The sequence below is a fragment of the Leptonychotes weddellii genome, chromosome 3, assembly GCF_054177405.1.
Source record: "Leptonychotes weddellii isolate Sample4059 chromosome 3, ASM5417740v2, whole genome shotgun sequence".
In the NCBI taxonomy this organism is placed as follows: Eukaryota; Metazoa; Chordata; class Mammalia; order Carnivora; family Phocidae; genus Leptonychotes; species Leptonychotes weddellii.
This window is the reverse complement of record NC_138371.1, coordinates 108,183,329-108,189,328: the sequence shown is the minus strand read 5'-3', so window position 1 is coordinate 108,189,328 and position 6,000 is coordinate 108,183,329. Positions and strand designations below refer to the sequence as shown.

Here is a 6,000-nt window from a genome sequence, read left to right as displayed (position 1 = left end):
GCCCCTCCCCCGCCGTCTATCCTCCCAAATATCGCCTCGGATTCACTTCTCCGCACCTCCTACCTTCCAGAAAGTGGTCGCTTTTCTGTTCAGAGTTGTTGCTATTCTTTTCTTCGATCTCCTGTTGGGTTTGTAGGTGTTCAGAATGGTTTGATCCCTATCCAGCTGAATTCCTGAGAGGAGACGAAATCCAGGTCTCCTACTCCTCCGCCATCTTGCTCCGCCCCTGCGCTGTCTTTTTAAATACAGCAAACTTCACGGTCACCTCTGAGCCTGCCGAACCCCTTTCTCCTTCATATGATTTTTCATTAGTCAAGTAAAAGGACTACAAAACTCCCAATTTGTAGGTTCTTAAAACAGGAATTAGATTTCCTAAATAAAATCCTACTGAAATGCCCCACAGATAACTTAAAGCGGTCCTGTGGTGGAAAAAATTGAATAATCACCTAATTTATTTCTTCATTATGATGAGATTTGCATCCATTAGTCTTTTTCATGATATATCCTTGGAAAGTGAGGGACAGGTGGATGCCCCAGGGTTTAGAATTGTGGGGACCAGGCTTCAGCTCAGCTCATACAGTTCTTAAACTCATGTGCAAAATAAGTTTGCAAACTCCCCACCTCTGGGCCTAAAGACTGGAAGGCACTAATGTTGTTGTTGTCATTTCTAAGATTTTATTTATTTATTTGAGAGAGAGAGCACACAAACGGAAGGGAGGGACATAGGGAGAGTGAGAAGCAGACCCCTGCCGAGCAGGGAGCCTGATGCGGGCTCAGTCCCAGGACCCCAGGATCATGACCTGAACCGAAGATAGACACTTAAATAACTGAGCCATCCAGGTGTCCTGGCACTAATGTTTTTAGATGGAACCTGGAAAAGGTGTGTCTAACAAACTAGCAAACTCCCCAGGTGACTATGTGACAAAGATGATCTGTGGCCCCATGTTGAGAAATGCTGATTTAGGGACAGGGGATAAAGTCTTAATGTATTTGGTTCTCTTAGGAGCACTCTAAGCCACCCTATCAATTTCCGGTGTGAAGAATATTTACAGTTTAATGGAAGCTGGAGGGAGGAAAATCAATTCCTAGTGCTCCAATCTAAGCATTTGTCTAGAGCGAGTGCAAAGGATGTCCCATTTGGTATGTCCTCACATATCACAAAACTCATGACAGTGCCTGCATGCAGAGCTTCAGCCTGTCAAGAAGAATTTTACACTCCACAGCCCAAGGCAGCCCCATATCTGAAACACTGTCAGAAATGCTGAAAGCCCTCCTGAGCCTTCCACCTGAGGCTGGGGGATATGGGGCAGCTGGCTTCCTGGTTCATCTTTGCTTAAGGCCCTCGTGGTCTGAGAGGGAAGCTCTAAAGATGGAGGGTTGCCTAGGAGTTTTGCCTGAGGGACATCGTATAGCTAGGATACTCCATGAATACTCCCTCAGCACAGCCAAGGTTTCTAAGCTCACTAGATAGTGGGGATGTGTTAATGTGCCCTCATGCACAATAGAAAAGCAGGCCCATGCTAAAGAAAAACAGACAGATCTGCTTCAGGGAGGAGTCATCTTGTTTTCAGTTAGGGATGAGCATTTCATTTAATTGTTTCATTGGGGGTATCACTAACCACCTTAACTATGGGGAGAGAGCCCATATCATGCATAGTCCTGAGCAAAAGAATGCCAGGCTAAAGGGAGGGGACACAGAAGAACGGTGATGGGATTCAGGAAGGGGCTAGGTAGCCAGCCCCACTGCAAGTCTTGGACATGGTTCCTCTTGGCATCTTACTTTTCCCTCATTGAAAGGATTCATGCTGGCTGTCCCTGCACCTTTGGGGGTTAAGGAGATCATGTTGTCCTCCAACAAACCATTTTAGCTGCAAAGAATGGAGACCAGAAAATGAGTTGTACATTGGAGAAGACCTTTGCTGATGCTATGACTCTTGCTGAAAGATCAAGAGACTGTGACAAAGCAGCAAAATCTCTTTATGAGCAAACCATGGCTCTCAAGAGGAGTGGAAGTAATGAAGCAGTATTAGGAAGAAATTCAAGAACTGAATGAAGACTCAAGATATTGGTGAAGGCACAGCAGAGATCAGATGGAGACTGGCAGCAAGAGCACAAAGAACTTCATACATCCCTGGAGGAACATCAGTAGGCTTTGGGACTTACCATGAGCAAGTGCTGAGAGCAAATGTTTGGGTTGCTAATGGCTAACCAAAAGGATGACCTTGGTATAATAATGAAATTTAATGAGCATCACTCTAAGATATTATGATCCCATGCTGACCAGGTAATGGAAATAGCAGCAGTAATGAGGAAAGCCACTGAGATTGGTGAGCATCAGGGTTGCATGAGTAGGAAAAGAATTTTCAACTTAAACAGGAAATCAAGGATTTGCGAGAAATCCTATAAACTCAAGATTCAAGTTTTAGCCTCACAAAAGATGATGTATAAGAAAGTACACTCTTTGTTATCAGTCTCTGTCAATTCTTGCCAATTGATCTGAGCCTGAGAAGAGCTGAACATTTCTGTGACATGGCTCCAAAAGAGCCCCAGGGCTGGCCTGCTACATTAGTTAGTTAATGGAATAATAGTGAATAATAAGAAATCACCACCTGAATCATTTATTACTTTATTACTTTCAGATTATGTACAATACACTGGCAAGTGACATTTTTAAAAGATCGTTTCTGAAAATGCATAATAAATGAACTAGACATTATTCTTATTAAAATGTAATTTAAAAATAATTCAATAGATGGGAAGTTCTCCAGATGAAATCATAGGGTAATTCCATGTTTATTTTTTGAGGAATTGCTGCTCTCCAAAGTGGCTGCACCATTTTACATTCCCATCAGCGATGTAGGAGAGTTTCAATCTCTCCACATCCTATTATTGTCTCTTTTTTATTAGAACCATCGTATTAACTGTGAAGTGGTACCTCCCTGTGGTTTTGATTAGCATTTCCCTAATGATTAATAATATTATGCATTTTTTCATGTGGTCCCCTGCACCAATAAACTCACCCCATTAATCCTTTGGATGCAAAAAACAAAGGCCAAGGGATGCTTACCTGGTACTTCCAAGACATAAGGCTGTACTTTTAGTCATCTTAGGTGCACCATGTCGTGTTGTTGCCTCCAGAAAGCATGTAGGAACCAGTCCAGTCGTTTAAACTTTGACCCCTTTTCCTTTCTACTGCTCCTTCTTTTCCAAAAGTGCCTGCTTTGCTTGAGTAGCTTTGAAGACTTGATAAGCCTCCCTTTTTTTCCAGATTTTCTGGAACCAAAGGGATGGTGTTTCTTTACTCTTGCTCTGTCATCTTTCCCTATTTTTACTTTCTTAATGGTATTGTTTGAAGTATAAATGTTTTTAGTTCGATGATGTTTTTAGTCCAATTTATCTACTTCTTCTGTAGCTTTTGCTTTTGGTGTCATATTTAAGCAAACATTGCCAAACCCAGGGTCATTAAGGTTTACTTTTGCGCTTTCTTGTGAGAGTTTTATAGTTCTAGCTTATACATTTAAGTCTATGATCTCTTTTTGAGTTAATTATTGCATATGGTGTGAGGTAAGGGTCCAAGGTCATTCTTTTGAGTATGGATATCCAGTTGTCCTAGCACTATTTGTGGAAAAAACTATTCTTTCCCCAATAAAATGTCTTAGTATCTTTGTCAAAAAATAAACTGGCCATAAATGTAAGGGCTTATTTCTGGACTCCCATTTCCAGTCCAGTTATGTGTCTGTTCTTACACCAGTAGAACATTGTCTTGATTACCACAGCTTTATAGTTAAGTTTTGAAATCAGGAAGTATCAGTCCTCCCAACTTGGCTGTTCCTTTCATGATTATTTTGGCTACTTGGGCCCACATGAATTCTAGGATTGGTTTGTCAATTTCTGCAAGAAAAGCCAGCTGGGATTTTGAATCAGTAGAGTAATTTGGAGGATATTGCCATTTTAACAATATTAAGTCTCAGCATCCTAGCTCTGACAGATTCACTGAACACATTTATTTATCACTAGTCACCAATTACTTCAAGGAAGGACACAGAGCACAAATCTCGTATTTTCCTTTCATCTACATTCAGGTTACAACACTGAGAAAGCTATAGAGACGTCACTGGGTGAAGTAAACAGATTGTGCTTCGATTTTTAAAAGAAATTGAGAGAGATTGTTTGAAAATCTTCAGCCTTTTAATCATGTTTGGGGTTTTTTGGGGGGTTTTGTTGTTGTTTTTATGCTGTTTTTGTTTTTTAGTTTCCATTTGTGCCTGTACGGTGCTAATCATTACAGAAAGCCAGTTTATAATGGACAGGGTCTGGCTGTCCTCAGTGGTTGATAATAAAGAATCATTGGCACCCTGGTAGGACAATATTGAAGATGGAAATGTGATTGTTTTATTTTTTCTTCAGACACTGTGGTGCTTGTTACTCAACTGTTACAGGTCAATGTTTGTAGCTCCCAGGAGAAAATTGCTTTTCCCTGAAAACTCATTGGCCCTGGACACAAATAGGGAGTCTGCCGGAGTGAGGCAGAAAATTCCAATGGAGGTTAAGAGCATGAATCCATCTCCCCAATGCACTTGGGTGAGCAGGGGGTAGGTGCAGGGGCGCACTGCAGAGGGAGAGATCATCCGCTCTCCCTGCACCTTAATGAAACACTCTGAGACACAAAAGGTGCAAATTTGGTTGAATTTGTAGAAGCCACAGTTCATAACCTCATCAGGAGGTGTTGATGTTTTTGTCTTGGACTTGCCAATGTCCGCTCAATAAAGGCACAGACCTTTCCTCTTCACAAGCTTCCCTCCCAAAAGTCAACACTGTTGTAGTTCTTGAATGAGAACTTTGCATTGGGAGCCCTTTGATCTTTTCATCCCTCACCTGGGCAGCTGAAGGTGGTGATGTTTCCAGGAAGTCTCCCTGTGACTCACTTGACTTACTGAGGGCCCCTCAGAGGGCTTGACAAGGAGCCAATGAGGTGGAGAATGAATGAAGTGCTGGAAGCAGGTCTGCAGTTTTTGGGTAGAAGAGGCAGAGTCTTTTGGGGACCAGAGTCAGGGCCTGTTTGAGAAGCATTCTTGATTCTACTCCAGGGTCTTAATCTGAGCTGAGGATTTGAGATGTAGCCACAAACCCTCTCTTGAGAATTTTTAAATGTTCTAATTAACACAATAACCAGATATATTGTTAACACAGTGATTTGTATGCCAAGATGATCACTTTCTTTTCCTCTCTGAAAGCAGGCTCTAGGAAGAAGGGCTCGACTGGTTAGTGAAGGTTTGAGGGTCAGAGGTTTGGGCTATGGCTTTCTGTAAGCCACCTCAGTCCTCCCTGTGCAGTCCAATTGCACCTTCAGAGGAGGGAGCACTGCCCATTGAGGAAGCACTGTTTCTGTGCAGTGTGCAGGGGCTGGGTGGGCCTGATTAGGGATGGGAAGCAGGACTGTTAGTAAATCATTAGGGAATAACAGTGAAGCTCCACTAAAGTAGAAGTTTTGATTATGCCCTTCCAGCTGCCAACCAGTAACCTGATTCAACCATTGGTTGAATCCATCTTTTTTTTTTTTTTTTTGAATCTGCACCTTTGTTTTTATAAAACCAAGAGTTATTTAGGGAGGATCAGATCACGGAATATACAGTGAACAATTCCTAGGCACTGGGTTCCATTCCAATCACTGGATGACAGTGGTGATAAGAGAAACAGCCACTGCCCTCATGGGCAGGCAATTGTCTAAGGGAGAGAAATGGTAAAGATGGAAACCAATGCAGAAGCTACGAGTGGGTAGACATACAGCGCTGCAGCTGGAGTGCTCAAGCTAGTAGGGGCAGAACTTGTATTCACTGAGATCCTCAAACAGGTGGTTCACGGAGAATATCTCACAAAATCCCCATGGGGGGAGGAGTCCCATCCTCCAAATGCACTCGGTGAAGCTGTGGCTCCCAGAGGCCAAGATAACCTCTCCTCCATACCCCCAGGGCTGTGCAGAAAGTTATTGTATGATCTGGT

The 6,000-nt window shown here is 42.6% G+C and overlaps 1 pseudogene; it reads left to right on the top strand.

Moving 5' to 3' along the window:
* Positions 1 to 1,891: 1,891 nt before the first annotated feature.
* Positions 1,892 to 3,149, top strand: LOC102729371 (FGFR1 oncogene partner 2 homolog pseudogene; annotated as a pseudogene).
* Positions 3,150 to 6,000: the final 2,851 nt, after the last annotated feature.